The following is a 25,823-nucleotide window of genomic DNA, read 5'->3' as shown; positions in this document are numbered from 1 at the left end:
GACAAATTTCCAAAAGTTTTTATTTTTACTGCTTGCCAATCTCTTCAATTATCCTCACACTCGAAAACAGTGTCATAGAGATCAACAGCTTGAGCTAACTACAGGTCAGACGTATATTTGTTCAAATACAATAGGCTGCATCTTGATTTTTTAAACTATCAGAGAATGTGAGTTTTGCAGAGTCCACTGAGGAGGTAACAGTGTTGCATTCTACCATTTGCTCTGGTGGTTTGTGAGTTCTTGCTGGTGCTGGTAAGAGGCTCTGAATTTTGAGACCTTTGTGGTTCTTTTTCCCAGCAACCATTTTTATTTCCCTTTCTTCAACCAAATTCCATTGAAAATCTAGCACATTTGCTGGTAGTATAGCCACTGTATTAAAGTGACCGTTTCAAGTTGGCTCACATGAGCACTGAATAAACACATATTGATATTATAGAACAAAATAATATATTAGCACATTGCTCATTTGTGCTCCAATAGTCACCCTGATACTATTTGTCATGTGGGGAGTGACAAACACAATTACACCCAAGTGCTAATAGAGTGGAAGGGCAAAACTGCCTGACCTCGGCATCCCGGGTCGATTTAAATGTTTGATGTCTCATTGAATTAGTATCACAGTGTGAAAGACAAAGCTCAAACTAATGGAAATGAGCCTGGACATGCAATACTGCTGATTGGGCTGACATAATTAGAATAATATTCCACGCAGAGCTAATAACAAGCCAAAGAAATAAATAACCAAGAGATAACCTAATTGCTGCATGCTAAAACGTTCTTTTGAATATGCTAAGGTTAGCATTTTCTATTTACTTATAAAGCACACTGATGAGCTTAAAAGAAAAACGTAGTGAGCATAGTGGAAGGGCTGGACACCAAAATACACTGCCCCCTGGAGGGCCCAGCCCCTCCCTGACACCTGGTGGCTGCCACAGTAAACAATGTTTGCAGGCCTACTCCATGTCAAAGCACGTGTCTGGGAGAGGGAGATGGTGACAGTGTGAACCAGACATATACTTTGCCTCCAGGAGCTTATGGCCCCATGGGAGTGATGAGACGAGTATAAAAACAGAGTGGGAGGAGGTCAGTGTGAGAAGATGGATGGAGGAGGGTTAAGGAAATCCCGCTGTGGGAGACTTCACTTTCAGCAGATATGCAGATTCTCTAGCCTGAAGACTCGAATAGAAAGTACAGTAACTTACTGGGGTTGTACTCTGGTTTCTTAACCTGATACCTGAGGAAGATTCTAATTCATCATAGATTCCAGTATCCCAAGGAGGAAAGGCAATATTGGGATTGGTGTGGTAAATCTTTGCTTATGCTTGAGGAGTACTAATAAAAATCCCTTCCATTTGTGTTGATTTTTATAGTTTTCACAGTAGTTTCATCTACACTATTGCGCTCAGTTCCTACAAGTTCTAAGGCAAAGAGGCATGCTCTGTTTACCTTATTCTAAGTGTCCAAAGGGAAATGATGAGGTGCAGGAAAACTCTCAAAAGTAGACTTCTCTGGCCTCATGGAAATGAGAGCTCACATTTATTTTGGTTCATTGTTGTATCCCCAGTGCTGTAGAATGCTGCCTGGTACATAAGAGGTGCTGAATAAATATTTGTTGAATGAATGCTTATGTACTTTACCTTGGTTATCTCATTTAAACCTCCCAGAAATCCAGAGGTGGAACTATCAACAGCTGCATTTGACACATGAGGAAATCAGAGCTCAGATAGGTCAAGTGACTTGCCCCAGGTCAAGCTAAAAATTGGTGTGACCACTTCTGACCCAGAGCATGTGGTAGCTGTGAGTGTAGATTCTTCTGAGGAATTTGGTTATGAAAGGAAAGAGGGAAAACAGATTATAGGTTGAGCTGGAGACATGGCCTTGAGATGGGGATGCTATGAATAGATTTCTAAGTAGGGGGAAAGCAACTGTGGCGAAGAAACTGTTGAGTCTCATAGACTGTGAGAAGCAGAACTAGTGAATTTACTGCCTTTAACAAACAGGAAACCTGAGACTAAAAAACCAAGTGACCACACAACTAGCAAGTGGCAAAATAGGAATTAACGTTAGGAATCCTGAGGCTTGTTCACCATTTCAGCATTATTTGCATATCCTTGGCTTGTATACCATCAAGTTTCAAGTTATATTTTCATAATATCTTCACACAAAGTAGTAGGCAGCATGGAATAATGAGAAGACAAGTCTAAGGATTAAGAATTATGTGTGTCCTTGTCTCAGCTTTGCCACTGATTGGCTGTGTGCCCTTAGGTAAATCTCTTCAGCTTTCTGGGCCAATCTCTTCCCATCTTTTCTAAAATCGTAATGACCTATGGAATATTTTTGAATTATCGACTATTTCAAATGATCCCAATCCAGCTCCTTGTGATTATAAAGGTTATCAGGAGTGGTTTCTGTGAAATCTTCCAAGTTCCTTAGCAGGTTTCTCATACTTTTTTGGTCTGTGGTCCACCATAACTGAATCACCTAAACCACTGTTTTTATAATTAAGATATCCCTTAAGACACCTTGCCAAAGGAAAGAGGTAAAATGGCATAGACTTTTGTGAGAACGTGATGGAATAATATGTAGGTTTGTGAAATATTGGATGAAAATTGTTCATGCCCAATTATAGGTGTCACCCACTCACTGATTTTTGACTTTTTTTTTTTCCACAAAGCCTTTGAGTATCTAGTGTGAGGCACGTGTGGTGTCACTTATCTGCACAGATGTTGTAAGAGGTCAGCCATCCTGTGACTTCCTGGTAGGTTATAGACATTATTTTAATAACTGTGGCCCAAGGTGAGACATGATAGAGATGTTCTTTAAATTCCCATGGTAAAATTTGCTTCATGTAAAAGAAGATGATGTGGAAGAGGAGGAGGAGGATGATAAAGATTTTTTTATAAGATTGACGTGGGCTTTTAATATTTCGGTTCATTAAATCTTTTATTAAATAATGGAAACAGCTAAGCGGTTGAGTTCTAGTTGAGTTCTAGTGTAATGGAAGCAGTTGAGTTCTAGTGTAATGGAAGCAGTTGAGTTCTAGTGTAATGGAAGGAGTTGAGTTCTAGTGTAATGGAACTTGAAATGGTGAGCTCATTTATGTTTGATTTCAAGATATAAGTGTATACTTATGAGGTCCATGTAGACTTAACTACAGTCTAGTCCTCGAAGGGAAAAGAACTTCAGGGATTCCATATCTACACAGGCATTTTTTTATTAAAGCAATATCAAAATGTTCAAGATGGGGTGTTTTCTCCTGTGTTTATAATTATTGACATTGTGTTAGTTCAAACTTCATCATTTCTCACCTGGATTTTGCTGATAGCTTCCTAATCAGTTTCTCTTTCTTGTCTATGTAATTTCCAAGGGATATTCCTGAAAAGGCAGCCCATGTGTGCAGTTGCTTAGCTTCATATTGCTTAGAGGCTGCCGTTGTTCTCAGGATCAGTCTAACTTTAGATGAGCAGCAGTGCCGGTGTGGAGGTCTGGACTAGGTTCAGCACCCTTCACTATTATCTCTTAATTCTTCCCCTCTGCATCCTTTGCTGTAACTTTATAAAACTGCCTGGAATTTCCTGAGTAAACTCTTCTCTCCTCCCCATCCCAGGTTTGTGTCTGCACTGTTCCCCTGTCAAGAAAGCTCTTCCTTTTCTTTCCTCCCTGACTTACTCCTCCTGGGTCCTTCAAGACTCAGCCCGAGAGTCACTTTCTCCAAGAAGATGCACCAGGTCTCAGCTCTTTCTGAGTTCCTCTCTAAAGGAACCAGAACTTTTGATTGGTTGTTATAGGTCTGTCTTTCCCATGAGATTCAAGGGCATGTGCAGACAGCAGGCTCTAGAGTTAGGTAACAGAAGGTCAGCTCCTCCATTTGCTAGATGTGTCCTCAGGTAAGTTCCTTAACCACTCTGTGCTGCAGTTTCCTCATCTGTGAAACAGGGATAATAAAAGTACCTATTTCTTAGGGATATTGTGAGGATTGCACATACACATTTCAGATTTTATTCATTTATTTGAGAGAGAGAGAACACAACCCAGGGGTGGGAGCAGCAGAGGCAGAGGGAGAAGCAGATTCCCCGCTGAGCAGGGAGCCCAATGCGGGGCTCAATCCCAGGACCCTGGGATCATGACCTGAGCCGAAGGCAGACGCTCAAGTGACTGAGCCACCCAGGCGTCCCACAATTCTTTTTTTTTTTTTTTTTAAGGTTTTATTTATTTATTTGACAGAGAGAACACAAGCAGGGGGAGTGGGAGAGGGAGAAGCAGACTCCCCGCTGAGCAGGGAGCCCAGTGTGAGGCTTGATCCCCACGTTTAACTGACTGCACCACCTGGGTGCCCCAACACATATACAGTTCTTGAAACAATGCCTGACAAATAATACATGCTATCTAAGTATTAGCTATTAATTAGTGGTAGTAGTGGTAGTAATAGATGTAAACTCATTTAGAACAGTGCCAGGCATGTAGTAACTATTAAATTAATTGTTAGTGATGATGATTAGCTTCACAAGGCAAGTTGACTTGGGAGCCTTGCAGTAAAGGGTAAGGCCTCAGAATATAGAGGTTTGGGGTGTCATTGAGATATGTCACTAGGAGGTTGAATGGTGACTCCTACACTGAAGGAGGCAATTATTCCCTGCATTCCTGGCTCAGATGCCTAGAATCTCAGCTCAGGATAGGTTACTGCAGCTTTGCTATTGCCCTGGAGATACTTCTTGGCAAGCAGCATAGTTCGAGATATGCATAAGATGGCAGCAACAAATGTGGTTCATGGCTGACTCATTGACCTTGGCAGTGACTGAGAAAGTCAATATTTAAAAAGCAATTTTTCCCCCTCTGGTAAGAAGTGATACTGGTGTTGGAAGGTGGGGAGGGGAGCAACATATACTGAATGAAACCTGCTCTTTGTGATATGGCAGATCTTCTCAGTGTAAAATCGCTCAATGAATTAAACCCGAGGCCTGCCTATTTCCCATGTTGTTCTGGGGTTCACTGAACAGTTCTGGAACCTGGGATGTCTAAATACATGACCTTCAAAATAGGAAAGGCTTGCCTGGAGTTCCTTTGCCTCTTTACAGATGAAGTTGTTTTTGTTTTTGTTTTCTTGCCATAGCTTTCATGATCTCTCGTTAAAAGGATGATGATAAATGTCACTTTTGTGTGTGTAGGTATGTGCACATTCCTTGGAAGGAGAGGTAGGCCTACATAGGAAAGTACATTATTTCATTTCATTGAGGGTTAAAGGCTTTCGTTCAGTTTTTTACCAGTTGATTCTGAGATAGAGCAATGCTGACCCAGCAATGGCTACATGTGTTAGCAAAGGTATTTCTTTGCATTTGGTTTGCTGATCAGTTACCTAAAGAGGTGTATTCAAAAGAAGGAGCAGAAAGCCAAGTGTGGGAAATGCAACAGCCAGTTGCCACTCACAGTATAATCCAACCAGTAATGAAAAGCAGTACTACTTACTGTACTTAGTCCTTCAACCAGATCGGTCATATACTTAATGTACTTGTAGGGTCAGCCATTTTTGGTAGCCAAAGCTAAAGGAGGACACCCACTCATTTGCAAGTTAAGCCTCTGAGTGGCCTGAAGAATTCTTCCCAAGAGTTATTATTACAAAGGGATTTTCAGAACTCAAAGCATGCCCACACATTTCGAAATAAACCAAATACTGAAACAGCTCTCTTAATTCATTCTGGCTTAGATCATCAGACCAAACAAAACAGTGAATTTATTAGACTTCTTGTGTGACATGTGTGTTTAGAAACTTTATTGTGGAGGCTGGAAATATATCTGGGAAGGTATCATTTGATCTTTGAGTCACTGAGGTATTGAAAAGATGCTGAACCAATAGCAGGGAACGGGTGGCAAAAAAGGATGAGAAAATAATTAATTCTAATATTCTGACCTACCATTCATCCATACAGGACTTCCAGTAGCCACAAAGGAAGCTGTGCCTCTGTTTTATTCGGTATGAGAATTATAATTTTAGTGCTTTCTGCTTTTGCTATACAATCCATTATTTTTATTGTTCAACTGCTTTTATGGAGAGCTTCTTGTGTGCAGAGCACTACCTACTGTGTGTAAGAGAAGACAGTATGCCCAGCATATGTGCAGTGTGTAAGGTGACCCCTTATTGTGTAGCCCAACATTTCACTTTTTCATATTGTTTCTTAATTGGAACAGACTTGGGAGGGGTAACAGAACCCTTACTTATTACATTTTACTCTAATTGTGAAATTATAGAAGAAATATAAAAAGGTTAATGTGGAAGCATGAGAAATTTGAAATCTCTTGGTAAACTAATTTCCATTGACTGTTCTTAAGAAGGAATGGGTAGGCTACCAACTTTTAATTTGAGGCTAAGGGATATATTTTGGGAATGGGCCATCTGAAATAGCATCATCACCACAAATTAAACAAAGCTATTTTATATATCCAAGCTTGGTTTACCATCTTCCTCAGAATTTTCTGGCTGACAGAGATCAGAGCTGATAAGTCATGTTAACTAAGTCATGTTAAACTAGTATCAACTGATGCTGAAAATATGAGCCATCTATAATTGTCTTCTTCATATGATGGAGATTTCTTGAATGATCAGGAGATGGGATTCTTATTGTTTTGATACCAAAATATATTACTGAGTCACAAAGAATAGTAAGATTGCAGCAAAAGACACTAGGAAATTCTGTTCAGGATCAGGCACATCAGAATTTTCTAGGGCTTGAATCTGTCATTACGGACATTGATTCTGATAAATTTGGAAATTTTGTAGGCTAGAGATTTCTACTGTTAGAATGCAGAATACACCAGCTTTTACATTATGGAATGGAAATTCTCCTATTGGAGGGCATATTGCATAGAGGGCATGAATAAAATAATATGAGTAACCACCCCAGTGTTGTTGCCATTTATGTTTTACATGAAACATGAAACTAAAACACATCCCCATTGTGTGCTGGCTTCTCTGCCTGGAGCTGACACTCAGCTCTTAATAACAGTGCTTTACATTGTTGGACACTTATTATGTGTCAGTCACTGTTATGAATTTTACAAGCATTACCTCATTGAATCTTCTTAATAGACTTAAGTGGCAGTTACCATTATCATCTTCATTTTGCTGAGAAGAACCCTAAGACCCACAAGGTCAGCCAGACAGTAAGTGGCAGAGCTGATTTTAAACCCAGGTCCATCTGAGTTCCAAGTGACTGTTCTTAGTTTGAACACAGAACACATATGTCAGGAGTCCTATGCAAGTCCCAAGATGTACTACCATTCCCATGGAATTCCATGGTTAATCTGAGTATACATGTTATTGGCCAGTGGCCCTTCTTGCAGGTCAGCTGTTTACTCTCAAAGCCTGGAAAGTGTATATGTTGGGATCTGATTTGCCTTGACCCCATATCTCTTCTCTCCCCATGCTTGGAGTCCTTTGTCATTCCCTGCTTCTACCTTTGGGGACAGTCCTGAACGGAGGAGGTGAGCATGGACTCCTGCTTCAACCCAGCATCAGCCAGCACTAGGTTAGTCTGCCCCACCCTGGTGCTTGGACCAATCTTATTGCCAAGGCCTTACCTTGTCCCATGGTTTGGGTAAATGGGTGCCTGCTCTGTAATGGGCCCCTTGTACTTACTCAGGGACCTTTAGACCATCACTGGCACACTGATGTGCTCTGCCTGCCTGTCAGGGCATACTCCATCCTGCTTTCTATCGCCAAGGCTTACCTGGACTCCCCTCTGTTTCCTATGATTATCCTTTCATTCTAGCTTCTGCCTTTCTGATGGCACCGTTCCCACGGTTTGTCTTTTACTCCCTACTACCTGCCCATGGGCACAGCAGGCTTTCAGCTTCAGCTCTTTTAGTGTCCACTTTCTGTTGGTAAGTCACCATTTACCATTCTGTGTCCAGCCACCCTATTGAACAGTAAGAGTTATGGATACCACATAAATGATAGTAATGATTAACCACCATGCTATTTCCATCCCCAACCACAGTGTTTAGCATTTGGTGGGCATTATTATTAAATAGTTACTGAACGTCTGAAATATATAGTGCCATACATTGTTTGCTTGACGCTTGCTAGTTTTATATAATTTATCTCATTTTATTTTATCTCTTTAAATTGAAGTGTAGTTTATATATATTAAAATGCATAAATCTGAAGTGTACAATTTGATGAATTTTGACATCTGTGTAACCAATACTTGAATTAAGATATACACGGAACTTTTATCACCCCAAACATTTCTCTTGTGTCCTTCCCAGTCAATCCCTGAACTCTTCCCAAAAGCAACCACAGTTCTGATTTCTTTAGGTGTGGTTTGGTTTTGCCTATTACTGAACATTATGTACAACTAAATGTGTGTGTGTTCCTGGTTGATGAGGGATGGAGTGCGACTGTTAGTCAAAGAAGTCTTCATAGAGGGAGGAAACAGGAACTATAATTATCTAAGAAGATTTAGAGTACAGTTTCTGGAGAGAGGCAGCTTAGGTTAAAATCTCAGCCACTGACTAGCTATGTAATTTGGGGAAGTTACATGATCTCTCTAAGCCTCAATTTTCTCATCTAAAAAATAGAGATTCTGGGAGTGACCTCATGGTGTTGTTTGGAGGGTTATACCAGGAATATATGTGAAATTCTTAGGTCATGCCTGGCATGTAATACAGTAAATCTTAAATAGCTCCTTCTCCTCTTTCTGGTTAAATGAGATGGTTTGTCTGTCAGACATAGTACTAGGAGCTCTCTGTGATCACGTTTAGAACTTATACCAACACTGAGCAGTCAGAGCTATCATACCCGTTTTACATTTGATAAGCTGAGGACTAGAGAGGTGAGTTATCCAACATCACAAGGTAATCAATGGCAGACTCCAAAATCCAAGTGACATCTGTGAAATTCTAAGTCCAGTCTTTCCCTACTTTGACACTTGACCTCTCAAGAGGCCTCTTAAGCGTTGCTTCCAAGGAGTTGTAAGGCATGATATGACAGAAAGGAATAACGATTAACAATAGAAATTGCTAGTAATTGGGCTTGCTGGATGGCAGGTATTTTGCCAGACCCTTTCCATGCAGCTTCATTGATCTTGGCCAGAAGCCTCCAAGGTGAGCACATCATAAACCCTCTTCTGTAGAATAGGAAACTGGGACACAGGTTGGGTAAGTGAGTCTTCCAGTGTTACCCAGCTGATAGGGGCAGATCCAGGAATTTTGTATGTGAGGAAATGGGGAGTGCTCTCATGATATGATAGATTTGGATGGACACTAGAGATGAAAAACTTGGTTAAGGGCCGATTCCAGTATTCAGAGAAATGATTGGTATGCATAATTGTGAGGATGCACACAATGAAATGAGACAACTGGCCACCAAGTCCAAAGTAACCCCCCTTTTTTTAAACAGATTTGCTATGATAGTCAGCATGCATGAATTCCATTCTGCCATTTACTGGCTGTATAGCCTTGTACAAATTACATTATTTCTCAGAGTTCCCTCACTGGTTAAAACATGTGGACAAAATATGCCTGTTCCTCAGAATTGTTAGGTAATTAAATTAACCACTATATGTAATGTGTATGTCATCCTGCAGAATACCTGGCAGGCCCTCCATAGGTGATGGCTATGATTATGACATCACCCCCATCTTGGAAAGCACAGAGGAGAAAGAGGAGTTGGGATAAATTACAACTTATCAACAGAGAGCTATGCCTACCACTGGAAATGGGGGAATGTTGGAGAGGAGGAATGTTTTAAGGGGGTTCAGATTGGGCAAGGGTGGGAAGAAGATCATGGGTTTCATTTTGGATACAGAAGAGTGTTAGAACTAATAGTTGGAAGTAGAGATTGGAGAAACTTATTTGTGTACATGTAGCAATCAAATCCATGTGAATGGATGGGTTATTTGCAGGAATAAGTTAAAGAAAGTGAGATAGAAAGCACAGGGCTGAGTAGCATCTGGTCAGTAGTAAGTAGTGGATTATGTGTGGGGGTGTGTGTGTGTGTGTGTGCGCGCGTGCGCATAAGGGCAAAGTAGGGAGTTGTGTTTCTTATAATAATTACTGTGGAACAAGCACTGGCACTTCAGATCAAGGACATTTTCCCCTATCTAATAGCTTCAAATAATTGCTACAGAACAGGCGAACAAAGTAAGATAAATTTTGCATTTAGCATATGTGGAAATATTATGAATAGCTGCAGACTCAGTTCACTTTGATGCCCTTTGACAATCTGATAATTTTTGCAAAGATGTACTTAAAATGCTGTTTCATGCAAAGTTCAGATATTTTTCCCTTGTTTAAAAAATACACAACATCATTAATTTGCAGGCCTGTATATTAATTTTGCTGAGAGCACCGTTTATTTCTTCCTTCCACTTTGTTTAAAGTCAGTTGTTGACAACTCTCAAGCGTGTCAAACTCTCATCGCCAATAATTGCTTAAGGACCCCTAACTTCTACAAATGTTGGTTCCAGCTCCAAACCCCATGCTAGCCCTGGAAGAAAAAAAAAGAGAGGGGGAAGAAAGAACTTCTTCTGATGAATTTTTGATTTTCCTTCTTAACAAAGAAATGTCTGAGATTCAAAGCAATAGCTTAAAGTGATATTATAAAATAGAATATGGAGTGCACTGTTGTGAATGACTCTTTGCTTTTAATGTGGGGCTGAAAAATTGTCAGTGCCTTTTTTGATTAGATGGGATTTTTTTTTTTGTTCTTGATCTAAGAATTGAGGAGAAAAACATGCTACTTGCATTTGAATATGGCATGAGCAGAGCTGTAACGTATTGGAGATAAAGTAATAGCAGCGATGCCTTAAGGCAGCACCTGTATCTCCGGGTCAGTGCCATCTCTCTTTAGATCGCCGCTGCGCCACTCTTTCTGTGGCTGCTTTATTAGGCCTAATTAGGCGGGCTGTCACTTTTATTGGTGATGGGAAAGGAAGATAAGTAGATCACTTGTGTCATCTATCTCTATCCGGACGTGTCTAAAAAGTCTAAAGTGATTGCTGTAGGCCACAAATATATACCACAAGAGGGAGAGGGAGCAGAAAAAAAATAACACCCAGAACTGTAATAAAAAAAAAAAAAAGGAACAAAAACCTCTAGAAATGCCTTACCTTTGGCACTGCTGTGTATAATTTCAAACCCACAGAGAAGAGCTTGTGAAACATCCTGGAAGCCCTTTTGTTCTGAGGGAGAGGGTTGTCTAACGTATTTTATGAGAGCTGAATGGAGTGGGGTAGGGGAAAATGCTTCCTACTTAGGAGTCTAGCAATGGGTTCTCAAGAAAAAGTTGGTTGTAACAAGAATCCCACATCGGGGCACCTGGGTGGCTCAGATGGTTAAGCGTCTGCCTTCGGCTCAGGTCATGATCCCAGGGTCCTGGGATCGAGCCCCACATCGGGCTCCTGGCTCAGCGAGGAGCTTGCTTCTCCCTCTCCCTCTGCCTCTCTCCCCTGCTCATGCTTTCTCTCTCTCTCTCTGTATCTCTGTGTCTCAAATGAATAAATAAAATCTTTAAAAAAATAAAAAATAAATTAAAAAAAAAGAATAAAAAAAAAAAAGAATCCCACATATGGTATTGCTGAGCAGTAGAGTCACAGTAAAGAAGAATTCCGGAGCTGTGATTTGTGTGTGTTGTGTGTGTGTGTATGTGACTATGGCACGAGCAGAGCTGTAATGTATTGGAGATAAAATAATAGCAGCGATGCCTTAAGGCAGCACCTGTATCTCCGGTTACACTGGTTATACTGGTGATTGTGACAGTGGCTGGGAAGGGGTTTCTTGAAAGTTTTAGTAATTGGATTCTATACGGAAACAAATAATTCCTCTCGTTTGCCTGTAAAAATAGTGCCAATAAAGATAAATAGCCCAAAGGACTTTGGTAATATTCTCTTCAGCTACGGTCAGCTGCCTGAGGCTTTCAGAATATGGCTTCATTTCTTCTCAGAAGGACTCCTTACTTAACTGGGCATTTCTGATAAGGACCAAAAAACCCAGTTTTTTCCAAATATTAGCTCTATGCTGTCTCACCTATCTGGTTGTGGGGTAAGCTCTGGTTACTGGACCTTGATTATGGTCTGGTGATTATGGTTTTGAATTCAATCCCTTTGTCCAATCACATCTCCTTAGTGAGGTGATAAATTATACATTGAAGCCATATTTTATACTTTTCTTCTATCCACTCCATGCCTAGGACTGCGCTAGGTATGTACCAAGAGCTTGAAAAATAGTGGTTTCATTGGTTTCTTAATTCCTGTGACTGACTGGACTTTTCAGTGTCAAAGGAGAACTTTAATTTGTTCTTTTATATGGAAAATGACAACCCTCGTAAAATAATTTAAAAAATAATTATGAAGTACCTCTCAGTGACACTTACACAATACCAAGATGTTTGGGCCAACTCAGTCTGAATTTTTGTTCATGCCTTTGATGTTTATTATATACATTATCAAAAATATAGATTGATGGGTAGAATTTATTCTTGAGAAGTCTGTAGTTTACACTTGCTCTTCTGGGAAGACAGAAAGTATTATAATTAGGAAACTGCATGGGAAAGGCAAGGTCATGTCAACGACCTTGCGAGTCAGTGTGTTGGTAGACTTCATCATTTTTTTATATTGCTTTAATCCATTTACATAAAATAACTGTAATTTGTAGCACCTACTGTGTATCAGACACTTGGCTAAAAGTGCTTTACATACATTATTTCATTTTAGTTTGATCAAAGCCTCTAAAGTAGCCATTACCCATTTTATAGATGAGAAAACTGAGGCTGTGAGCAATCGAGTAATTTTCCCAAGTCCACATAGCGAGTGAATAAAAGAGCTGGAATTCAAGTTCATGTCTGTTTGATTGCACAGTCTGCACTCTTAACTCCTGTTAGGCTCAGTCTCCTGCTTCCGCATGTCGCTCATGAGAATGTTTTACCTTTTTTTTTTTTTTTTTAAAGATTTTATTTATTTATTTGACAGAGACAGCGAGAGAGGGAACACAAGCTGGGGGAGTGGGAGAGGGAGAAGCAGGCTTCCCGCTGAGCAGGGAGCCCGATGTGAGGCTCGATCCCAGGACCCTGGGATCATGACCTGAGCTGAAGGCAGACGCTTAACAGTTGAGCCACCCAGGCACCCCATGTTTTGCCTTTTTGAGAACAAAAAAAAATATCAACTCATGGACTAATGGAATTTTAAGTTAGAGGCAACTTTTATCACTGATTTTGTTGAGTTGATTGAGTAGCCTTAGAATATAATAATTGGACTTAGGAACAATTTTTATTTTGATCTTTGACTTTGAACATTAAGCACCACTTGTAAATAATTTGGATTCATTTTGTCTGAAATAAATGGTGCAGCCATCAGGTTATGGAAACATATGTCACCTGAGGCTGAAAGGCTATCCCTAAGCAGAGATAGGACTTTAAGGGCACCTCTAAGAGCTTGATTGACCAAGATATTGCCTCCCTTCATCCTATCAGTTTATTGTATAAATAAGAATTTTAAAGCATTTATAGAATGATTGCTGTATGCCGTGCAGGTCTGTATATTATTTAATCCTGTCAACACCTCTGAGATTGGGGCATTAATACTCTTCTTTTTTAAACAGGTAACAGAAGTTCTCAAACCCAGTCTCTGTTCTTTCCACTCTTCTTTATTGCTTTCTAGGAAAAGGTCTTCTGATGGGCATAAAGAAAATGTTGCATTACCTGAAATTTCAGGGAAGGTATGGTAGTGGGGGTACACTTTTGGCAATAGAAATGTTGGAACAGGACTGTGGTTGTCTGGAAAAAGGGAGCTTCCCATTTGAGAGTGATGAGATGAGGATGAGAGTGGAAGGACTTAGGCATGTTTGGGTCACCTTACAGTCTTGCTGGTATCAGTTTTTTCAGTTGGTACAATGTATGATCTGTACCCAGTAAGGTCTTTTTTTATGAGCTCTTTGCTAGATCCAAGCCGATCTGTCTTCTTATTCTATCCATTTCTAATGAGTCAGCATAGTCTGATGCAGGGCTGGTAAACATCTGACATACCACCACTCTCCTTTCCTGGTGTCATGACATACGTTGCCAATTTGTCACAGTATCTAGCTTTCCAAGGCCAGACTCAATATCAGAATCTAAACATAGTGCTTCACATAGTTATTACCAATTGGCATACAACTTGAGACTTACTTGTCAACCCTGAGTTAATGGGGTTAATGCTAATTCTTCTCTCTTCTAGCCATTTGCAGGAACTGAGGCAAGATTCGTCTTTCTGAGGCTCAGCCACCATCCATAAAGAAGAGGTATTATCTAATCCATGAACTCCAAATTCATGGAAGTATCAAATAAGATTTATAATAAAAATAAGAAATCTCATTTTCAATGTAAGGAGATATTTTTACTGAAATTGACTATTTTGATAAAACCATAGTACATTAGTCCAATCACCCAAAGGAGTATCTGTTGGTTTTGCTCCTTGCTTCACTCTCGTACAACGAACCAGTCTCCAAATCCTGTTGATTTTGCCTTTTATTTTATTTATTTATTTATTTTGCCTTTTGCCTTTTAAATAGCTCTTGAATCTTCCCCCTTTCTACTCAGGCACACTGGTATGGAGTCTGTGCCCTCATTATGGGCCTTTTAGGTAAGTGGCCTTTCTGTCACTCGTCCCCTAGCTTCTACTCTATTCTCTACTGCTCGATGCCAGAATGACTTCTTCAGACAAGTCATGTTCCTCTCTTTATACTTCCCATGGGTCTTCCACATTCACTATAATAAAACCTAAACTCCCTCATCTGGCACATGTAGCCCTTTACTTCCCTACTCTTTCCATTTGCCTTGCTCTGCTCATCATTCTCGCAATCCCCAGAGTCATTATGACACTGTGTCTTTCCTCAGGTTTTGCCATCTGCAAGTGCCATTCACTGTCCTTCTCCACTTGGCAAACTCCGACTTCACTTCTCAATTCAGTGTTGCTTGGCTGGGCCTCTGGAAGAGTTGTAGTGAAGAGAAACATTTCTGCAGATGGCTTGGGATGGGCTACCCACCTGTGTCTACCCACCTGGGTCTGGTAGTGGCATCCTCTGCAACTAGGAATTGAGCCATGGGACAAAAGGACTCCCAAAATGGAGGCAGGTGGCCATCTCTAGTTCTAAATACTCACAGACCAGTAGTGTGGTTTCCTCAGGTAAAGATGCTCAAGTCTTTACTCTAAGAAGAGTACTTAGGGCCTGGAGTAAGGAGAAAGGGAGGGAACCTAACTAGTTGTGTAGATTTAAAATTTTGGCAAAATCCTTGCCTGCCCTATTCAATGAAAAACGTCATCTTTTGTGCACACCTCAGACTCTGGGAGCATGACAGGACTTCTGCTCTTTGTGGCTGCCCAAACACCCCAGCAAGTGCTTAAGGGTTACTCCCTCCCCTTCTTCCTCCTTTTCCTCCACTTCTGTATCTTCCTCATTCCCTATAATTAGCAATAATTATAATGACATTTTTAAATTTACAGAACACTTTCACATACATCATTTCGCCTGCAAAACAACCTTGTGAGGTACATTGCTATTATATATCAATTTTAGGGATGAATAAATTGACATCCAGAGAAGTTCAATTATTTGTTTAAAATCACATAGTTGGTAGGTTATGGAATTAGGATTTAAACTAGGTCTTCAACTCTAAATCTCAGAGTTGTGTTGTTTGTTTTTATGAAGTATTGTGACATATTTAATTTGGAACTGTGTTTCAATTTGTAGCATCTTTCTTGGTATTAAAAATTGCTGTTTTACAAACTCTCTTCAAGCATCTTGCTTTGATTGCTTTAGATAAAAAGCCATTTTATGTGCCTGCATGATATCCTGTATCATAACTTGCCATTGTACTTGTCTTACAAATCTCTCTTTGTGTTGGTCTCCCAAGGACTGTGAGCAACTGCAGAGCAGGGTTTATCACACATCATGCCTGATTTATCACATATCATCAGGCCCAAGCACACAGGCCTGGTGCAGAATAACCATGTGAGAAAAGTTTATTAAATGAATGAATGATTAATGATAAAAACTAATATTTATTGAATGCTTAGTATTACTAGCCACTTTGCTTTCTCTTTCTATACATTAACTCCTTCAGTTTCAGTTAATTACCACAAAAATCCTATGAGGCGTGTACTATTATGATTCCCATTTTATAGGTTAAGTAACTTGCTGAGGGTCATCCAGCAACTAGTGAATGGTAGAGCCAAGATGTGAGCCCAGGGCGTATCCTGCACACTATCCCTGAGGCTCTGCTACCTATCTAGTGAATGAGTAACATCTGCTTCAAGGGATGTGATGAGAGGGAGGTGCTTTGACATCATTTCTGAGTCCCAACTCTGCCTTTAACCAGCTGAGAAGCTTTGAGTAAGGCACTTAACTTCTGTGTGTCTCGATTTCCTCATCTGTAAACCAGGTGATAATGTGTGCTTCACAGGTAGGTTGGTTGTGAGGATCAAACTCTATGATGGCTAGGATGTTTTATAATTCTAAACAACTCTCTAGATATTTTGTCAGTGATATTATTGCTGTAGTTGTCACAAGGCTGACAATAGTCCCTGCTGGTGAGCCACAGGTCTCCTGTGTGTTTTGCTCAAGGCTGGCCCTCTGGGAGGCTCCCCAGCACTGCGTTGAGTCCAGCAGGGAGCCAGTGCCCCTGGACTCATCAGTTAGCTGTGGAGGGGTGTTTCTAATTATTCTTTAGCCCCAGGGTGAGCCAACACATTCATCTTTATCTTCTCGAAAGAAAAAAAAAATTCTCTTTTGACCTTTGGGTGAAGTAATCAGAATTCTTGACATTTTTTTTTGTCTTTTGCAAGAAAAGTAGCTTAGCCATACCCTTTCCTCCAATTCCTCAACTCCATTCTTTATTTATGTCTTTTTCTTTTCTTTTGTTGTTCACTGACAACATAGAACAGAGATGAGAAGCTCATATAACAACTTGAGAATCAGTTCTTTTGTGAACTACCTTTTCAGTATCCTTCTGGACAGTAGGATTTTTCTGGCTTCTTGCCTAGTATAAAGGTTAAGCTTGTGAGCTGTGGGGTCAGATTTGCCTGGGTTCAAATCCCAGCTCTACAGCTTCGCTATTGTATAGAGCTCGATAAGCTTCTTAGTTCCACTAAGCCTCAGTTTCCACATCCATAAAAAGGGGGTAGTAGCAACAATAGCTCTATCATGGGTTTCTTGTGAAACCTAAATGAGCTAATGCTTGTAAGACATTCACAACCATGTCTAGTGAATCATAAATACTCAAAATTCTTTAAAAAGTACTTCATTGTTTTAAATTCTACCACATAGAAACCTAAGCTGCTGATCACAATATTGAATACTGTGAAATAATTTCAAAAGAGGGACAATAAAATTTCATTAGGCTACTTTTTGGATGAGGCCCAAGCCTCTGACTGAACAGAGAGAAATTGACTACTGTTTGCTTTTATACATAAAATCCTATAAGCATTTGGGTATTTCAAGACAGTTGTGTAAGTTAATAAAAACACTCACTTTATTTTAGCATTATCTAGCATGTAGAATCAGCTCTGGGGCTTTGGTTGGGTGAGCCAACCAAAATGACTGCAGACCACTGCAGTCATTCAGGTTCTTAAGCTCAGGGTTACGATGCCCTGATGTGTAGTGGTCAGTTGTGAGGGATGACCCAAAGAATTGATCGTTATTGATAAGGTAAAGTTGTGAATATTTTCAAAAAATTTATTACTTTTGCAAATTATAGAGTAGATTCAAGGCTATTTCGAACTCTCTTGTATTCTGGGAGGTGTCTTGAGTGGGTGAGGCAGGCAGAGTTATAGCTAGCTCCCTGAGACCTGGAAGTACTTTCAGCATATGTGAAGCCTGGGAATTCTTGTGGTGCTTTACTTTCCCATGAAATTTTTTGGGATATTTGAATCTGCATATATGTTCAAGTTCTACATGTTAATTATCACTTGCCATGTGTTTCACAGTGCAGAAAACTTGAGAATTGCTGGGTCAGTATGATCTCCCACATAATTTTGGAGGATTTTTTACAGCAGTTGTTTTTAAACTGCATTCCTTAGAGCCCAGTGGTGTTGCCTGCAGAGCCTTGGGGGTAAAAACAAAGTGAGTAAATGGAGTTCTAGGTTCTCCATCTTTTACTTCAACCAGAGCAGTGCTGTTTTCATTTGTGTTATATTTTGGGATTTCACATGAGGTTTTGAGAAAAATACACTATATTTTTTCTTGAAAATGTTAATAGCATCCACGAAAGATAGTCTTTCAGCCTCTGTTTGAGTGCCTCTACCTTATAAGTTACCCTGTTCATTTCACTACTGTATACCTCTGCTGGGGAAGTTCTCATGAAGGCCCTGAATCTGCCTCATTATAGTATTTACCGCCGGTCCTAGTTTTGTCTCCTGACAAAAACATAGAACAGGTTTGCTTCTTTTACTGCTCAGCAGCACATGACTGTAAACACTTTTAGAATTAATGCTTCTGAAAAGTGGCCCAAAGGGCCATTTTTAGTTTTCCTGAGGGCGTGGATTAGGGTATTATTGGAGGATGGTTGTAGAGCCAGTTATCTGCTAGGAAGCCACCTATCATCCACATCTTTATCTTCACCTCTTCATCATTTCCCACTCATTATTATGCAAGCAACAATTCTCCTGAAATGATGAAGAAAAAAATTCTCATTTCCTCATGGAAAGTGGTCCTAAAAAACACTAATTCCTATTGCTGTTGATGAAGAAGAAAAAGCAATCACATCTTACGAAGTGATGGTGAAGAGTTATAGTAGGCCTACTCAGGAATTTTACAAGTCTATATGTTTAATGTGATTGTGGGAATATTTGTGTTAACCTGAAATTATAGTTACAGTAAAACATCTTCTCTTAATGGTCAATAAGAGAGCAAGGAGAACTCATTATATTAGCTTTTCCGTTATTCAGAAAATAATTGTATTAATGATTTTCTGAATTTCCATATAATCATATAAACACTAGTTTTACTCCTTAAATTAAAAAAGCCACCTTGAAAATGTTCAAATACTATTGTTCTAAATTAATGGCTTCTTCGTCTAATTAGTAAGCATTATTGTTGCAATATGTTTATACTCACACAGCACACCAGAGGCCGCACAAGCCACTCCTGTGTACAAGCAAGCATGAAAAGAACGGAAAGCAGAGTTCCAGAACAGTTCCATTCTTTTACATTAAAAGAAAAAAAAAAATTTCATGGCTAATTTCCTAATTTCCACTTGCTTGGCAGTTCTCCGTCCTAAAACACTGCAAAAAATAGGGCTGTTGATGGGCTCTCCCCCCACCCCCCATCCTCCTTTAAAAGCCCTGTCACAAAACAGGATTGTGTTGTAGCCCCTATTTGAATATTGAGCAGGCTAACTTTGCTTTTGCTCCTGCCAGATCTCTTCAGGCGGGGAGAACAGGCCACCTCCCGGCAGAGGACAGTACTCACTGCCCACTGCAGGTGATATAACCTATTTTGAAGCACATTTTAAAGAGAGATTCTGTATTTTAATGGTCAGTTAGTAGCTGGCTACCAACCGTCTGTGCTTTCCGCCTGGGGACAGGAATGCCAGGCTTATTAAATATTGAGAAGTTGTTCATTACTATGGGGATCTGTGACAACAGCCTATCTGCATATTGAGAAAACAGCAAATTTACATTCTTCAGAGTAGCTGTTCCAGTTCTGGGGAAGGACTAATGTTTGTCTGGCTAAAGATGCATAAAAATGCAAACTCTATCTTGGAGATTTGCTTTGTTGCTTTTTCTTTTTCCTTGAAAGTGGAAGTTTCAAAAACCAAACTTGCTTATGGAGAGAGAATTAAAAGCAAACAAACAAACCTTTTGAAAAATCTAGATATCTAATACTGGCTTTTCTTTTTGAGAAAGTGCCAGATGTTTGAAATACTAACTTACATGTTGGGACATTATAAGAAAATGCATTTAATTAAATATGGAATCTAAGGAACTGAAAAATTTGGTAGGATGTAGGTAAGTTGTAGGGGATAAAGTAATGAGATATTAGCTCTTTCCTTGAAGTCTTAATAATTAGAAAGCCATAATCACCCAGGGCTCAGTCAATGCCAGCTGCAAATTAGCAATCCAAGAACATGCAACCCATTTTGTCTTCAACAAGAGACTGTATACATGAATGTAGTTGCTAATTACCAATTAAATGCCAAAATCTCATGAAGACTATTACAGAGGGTTAGGCTGGTGGTCCAGCCAGCCCATTATTCAGTTTCTGACCATAATCTGAATTGATTGCCCAAAAAGAAGTCCCTGAAAATGTCTGGGATGTAAACCAGGTATGTATAACTTTCCTTCATGATCAGCTATGGCTCTATCACTAATGAGTTTCTATAAACCCTTGCCAACTCTATTTACAGTTTAAAACAGTGATTCTGTGGTTCAGTATGAGAGAGGACTAGTGCCATCTTCTGTTGACTCTCATCAGTCTGCATTGTGACCAGACACTTCTATTGCACTGTTTAGCACGGTGTGTACGTGTATTTATAAATGAGAACAGTGAGGTTGTTGATCACAGGGATAATCCCTGGTGCGTTGTGAACCATGTCCTTGTGTTTACTCCTTCTTCCCCACTCCTTCTGATTCTTCTCTTCCTTTGGCTATAGCATATTTGAGAGTCTTTCTTTTTCGGATACACTGAATCAGAGACATAGCATCCACAACATCATTCTTAGATATTAGAGGTGTCCTCTAATCATCCCTAACCTCTGCTTGTTAGAACAGTCATTGAGAACTAAACTCTTTCTGGAATTTGCCTTTCATGTTTTTCAGTGGATGCGTGGTATATTTCACATGCTTTTCCATCTATGACATTTGTCTTATTCCCTAGCTAATAACTCTCAGTTTGTTACCCCATTTTGCTGCTTTTGAAGAATATATTGATTAAGAGCTTGGTTTGACCATCTCAATATGAATCTTTTCTCCACAACTTATTAATTCTGGAAACCTAAGCAAGCAAATCACTTTTCTGTGTCTCAGTTTTTCAGGTGTGCATTGAAGACAATAATAATATCAGCCATACGGGATTGTTAGGAGGATTAAATAATATCAAGTGCTTAGTGTCAATGCCTAACACATAATAAATGCTTAATACATGTTAGCCATTATTACTATCATTACGAATTCAACAACACCATCCAATGCTAATTGAACATCTTTTCTGAATAGGCACTGAGGATAAAGAGATAGTAAAATATAGGCATTATCTTGGAATAAGCACAGAGTCTAGTGGCAGAAATAGACAAGCAATTGTAATGCAATGGATAAAGTACTTTTGTAATGGCATATTTACTGATTCTTATTTGGCTCTTAAAACAATTCTGTGAAGATGTTAACCCCATTTTCAGATGAGGAATCTGGAGCCCAGGGAAGTAAGCTGAAGAGCCTGTAGTCATGGGGCAGAGACAGATTTCTCTCTTAAACCTCTTGCTTCCAATATTACCTCTTGCTTTGTGCACCAGGCCAACCTGCCTCATGGCCCTACATTCTCCTATTGTTGCTGGTAATTTTGCATGAACATTCCTGCCTCTGTTTGACATTGTAACTTTCCATGCATTATGGTATCTGTTGTTTCTATTTGGGACCATGGTACTGTGGAAACAGCACTGGGCAAAGGGGTCAAGGTTACTACTGTAAGCATATTTCACGTCTTTTATATTGCATAAGTGCTTAACTGGTGGCCTCACCTCTCTGGACCCAAGTTCCTCAGTTTAATGAAGGATTTGATAAGCACAGTGGTTTTTAGAAGGCAGGTTCTGGGGTGGTGCCTCAGTTGCCAGCTTGGGGAGTGAGATCCACCCCTTTGTTAAAGGGTTCTGCTTTTACAACTGTGTTGGTACATTAGTGTTTCATGAAAGATTGTGTTTGAAGAAAAGGATTCTGCTGCTGCAAATAGTTTGAAACCCTGTGGACAAAATTACTTCTAAGGTCTTAGCCTGAAATTTCTGGATTTTAGTTGTTGAAACATGGTGAAAAATGCTAGAAGGAGGAAAAGTTGTTTATTAATATATCCTCACCCTCCCAGTCCCTTCCAGGAAAAGCAAACTACAAATGATTTTTAATAGCTAAATGGGTAGTAATTAAGTTTCTTAAGATGATATCTCTCATGTAAACAGAAAATTAGTGACTGTTCAAAATCAATGTGGTTATGTAGTAGATTGCTTTTGGGGTTGAAGGACATGGGTTTAAGTTCTGGCTCCAGCATGTACTCTGCATGACGTTCCTCAAGTCACTTTACTGCCCTTAGCTTTGATTTCCCTTGCTCAGCCTTGCTCTTCCAACAACACAGGATTGTTAAGACAGACATAACTGGAGTGAACATCGTATAAACCATAGCAGCTATGAAAATGTTAATTCTCCTTTTATGATTGTTTTTAACATACTGATAAAGTTCCAGTTAATATTTGTGAGGTTTTCAAATCTTCACCTTCTCAGAGTTTCAGACATTTCTCTCCAACATGCTCCCATGGCAGGGATGTCTCTGGGATTTGTTCTGACAGACAGGTCTTTAGTTAACAAAGAGAAGAGAGAGGTTGTGTGTGTGTGTGTGTGTTTATTGTCATTGCTGTCCAGGCTGACAAATGGGTTTAGGTCCAGACTCCTCCTTGCATTATTAATGAAAAATTGCATATCACCTGAGGCTAACCTAGCTCCTTTCACAAGTCTTTGGCGACTAACAATCTTGCTGCCATCTGAAGAGAAGTCTGCCAAGCAAAGAATCTCCTCCCTGTTCTTTCCCTTAAGAAACACTTTAGCATGTCTAGCACAGCACTGCTTCAAATTAGGTTTGAATAAAACACTGTGATAAATAAGTAAGTGTCTCCCGTACACAGATTGCCACTTGTTTAGGAATAAAGTATCGATTTTTGAATGTTGCTGAGATTTAGACATGGGTTAATTAAACATTTACATATATGTGCTGAACAATATATTGCATGGTACAATAATGTGCACTTTAATCAGAAACCATGGGTGTTTGTGTTTGCTTTTTCCATGTTAATTGGCACCATGCTGGCTCAAGCTTAGGTATTTGGCTAGATGGAAGAAAATAGACATGGTGTTTTAAATATTTTAATTAGGACCAGCAGTTCTCAGCTCCCTCATTTCTCATTGGATTGTTTTTCACGCATGAATAAATTAGCTAGCATGGAAGTACTCTGTAGAAAGTGGTTGCCCTCTGGCCATAAAAAGAGTCCTGTTCATTAATACTTTAATGAAATTAGCTGTGAGCAAAATATTATTCCTTTTAACTGTGTTCTAATTTCTTAATTTTAATTAGGCACATAATTGTAGGGTGCTGAAATTATCTTCACGTTCAGCAACTAAAGTCCCATCATCAGGAGCCTGTGGCTGAAATACCACACACTCCCAACACGTTCCAGCAGGAAATTTTCCGTCCAACTTTTTCCCCATTTGCTTCACCAAAGATCCCCCTCAGCCCTCCTTTTGTGGCCATGGTATGATACTTCAGAGTTTCTGCTCCTGACTCAAGCCATTGGTAATGAAGCTATTGGACTGTGGATCATTTTAGAAGTGATACAGTGTGGAGGTCTACAAAGAATATGGTCTGGTGGGTTTTTTTTCCTTCAGTTTTTGTCTCCTCAGGCCCCCACCTAAATATCTGTCCCCCTGGTCTTATGTTAGAGTTCTCTCTGTCTCTCTTTATTATTTATTACTTTATTGGCTTGTTCATTTTGAATCTGTAAGCTCTGTGAGGGCAGGGATTTTTTTTTTCTCTTTCAAACCCCAATTTGTGACATGTAATTCCTACATTATACAAATATAGTTGTTGAATGTTTAATGGAACTGTGAATTCCACAATGCTGAAATTTTCTGATACAACTTGTGGCATTTTACAGTGCTTTAGGTAAATAAGATAGTCCACACATAAATACCAAAATGAAACTTCTGAATATGATAGAACAATACTCTCAATTTGCTGAGTTTTCACTTTAGAAGGAATAGTGTGGAATCTGGATTAAAATTTAAGGAAGAAACTAAAAGCCTATACACATTACTTTGTATTACTCCCTAAAATTGAACCTGAGATTTATCATAACATGTATTCAATATATATGATGCAATAATTACTGAAAAAAATGAAAATTCATTCAATAATTATATCATTTTTGCCCACCACCCCTACCATACTTAACATAACCTCATACACCTACACTGATAATTTTGAGTGAAGCACCTGGCTCACTTATTTAAATATTTTAAAGGTATTAAATAAATGTAGGTAAAGGGGCACCTGGGTGGCTCAGTTGTTAAGCGTCTGCCTTCTGCTCAGGTCATGATCTCGGGGTCCTGGGATCGAGCCCCGCATCAGGCTCCCTGCTCGGGGGAAGCCAGCTTCTGCCTCTTCGTCTCCCCCTGCTTGTGTTCTCTCTCTCTCGCTGTGTCTCTCTCTGTTAAATAAATAAAATCTTTAAAAAAAAAATAATTAAATGCAGGTGAATATTTTATAGGTCCATCAAGAAGTTTCATATTTGATCTGATATGTAAAATAGGTATAATAATAACACCTTCCTCATAGGCTTATTGGGATTGTTAACTGAGATAAATACATATCAGACACATAGTGTCAGATATCATCTGACATTCTTAACACTTGCATATAGATAGTCATTTTGTAAACTAACATTTGACAGTATTTTACAGTCTGCAAGCCCCTCTTACCTGTGTTCAAATTTAACTGCATCTATTTAATAAAAATAGAGATAAAATATCCTATTTTATAGAATGAGGCAAATTTTATTCCACCTGTTTTCTTAAAATACCATTAACAAGACCATGTTTCAGATTTAGCTTGATGCTTACTTACACTAGAATTCAGAGATTCCAGTTACTGAGTTTGTAAATGCTACAAACACAGAGGAAGCACCATGCCCTTTACCCATACCACTCTTGCCATTCCTAAAGTAAACAAGATCCCAAAGTTGCTTTGTATTCTTCCCATGTGTGTTTTCAGCTTTTACTATATATAAATCATGAATAATATGCAGGGATCAGGAGCAGATCTGAGTTTTGCATGCCAGAAATTTATAAAATTTTGTTGCCTTTTAAAGTGATAATTTATGTATAATGAAAAAATAAATTGTAACAAATTACAAATTTTTAAAAACTCACGAATATCACAAAAATCTAGAAAAATATTTTTGTTAATTAACTGACACACTTCTGTTACACTTTTTCTCTAATTTTTTTGGCTACATACTATTTCACATGAAATGATTTAATAATATTGTCTGTATAGAGAACCCCTCTCAAAATCAATAAAAATAGATCAACACCCCAACATCTAATAGTAAAACTTACGAGTCTCAGAGACAAAGAGAAAATCCTGAAAGCAGCTCGGGAGAAGAGATATGTAACCTACAATGGTAGAAACATTAGATTGGCAACAGACCTATCCACAGAGACCTGGCAGGCCAGAAAGGACTGGCATGATATATTCAGAGCACTAAACGAGAAAAATATCCAGCCAATAATACTATATCCAGCTAGGCTGTCATTGAAAATAGAAGGAGAGATAAAAAGCTTCCAGGACAAACAAAAACTAAGGGAATTTGCAAACACAAAACCAGCCCTACAAGAAATATTGAAAGGGGTCCTCTAAGCAAAGAGAGAGCCTAAAAGCAACACAGACCAGAAAGGAACACAGACAATATACAGTAACAGTCACCTTACAGGCAATACAATGACACTAAATTCCTATCTTTCAATAGTTACCCTGAATGTAAATGGGCTAAATGCCCCAGTCAAAAGACACAGGCTATCAGATTGGATTAAAAAACAAGACCCATGGAT

The 25,823-nt window shown here is 39.3% G+C and overlaps 1 long non-coding RNA gene across 1 annotated transcript in view; it reads left to right on the top strand.

The window, feature by feature from the left end:
* Positions 1-356: 356 nt before the first annotated feature.
* The window catches only part of LOC145723532 (uncharacterized), a 129,610-nt gene continuing 104,143 nt past the window's right edge, over positions 357-25,823 (top strand). Inside the window, exons 1-4 of the long non-coding RNA XR_014148662.1 lie at positions 357-7,520; positions 14,205-14,268; positions 14,567-14,609; positions 14,864-15,978. This is a non-coding gene — a long non-coding RNA (uncharacterized LOC145723532). The remainder of the gene's footprint in view (positions 7,521-14,204; positions 14,269-14,566; positions 14,610-14,863; positions 15,979-25,823) is intronic.

The sequence above is a fragment of the Leptonychotes weddellii genome, chromosome 9, assembly GCF_054177405.1.
Source record: "Leptonychotes weddellii isolate Sample4059 chromosome 9, ASM5417740v2, whole genome shotgun sequence".
Classification (NCBI taxonomy): Eukaryota; Metazoa; Chordata; class Mammalia; order Carnivora; family Phocidae; genus Leptonychotes; species Leptonychotes weddellii.
This window is presented reverse-complemented; position numbering and strand designations above follow the sequence as displayed.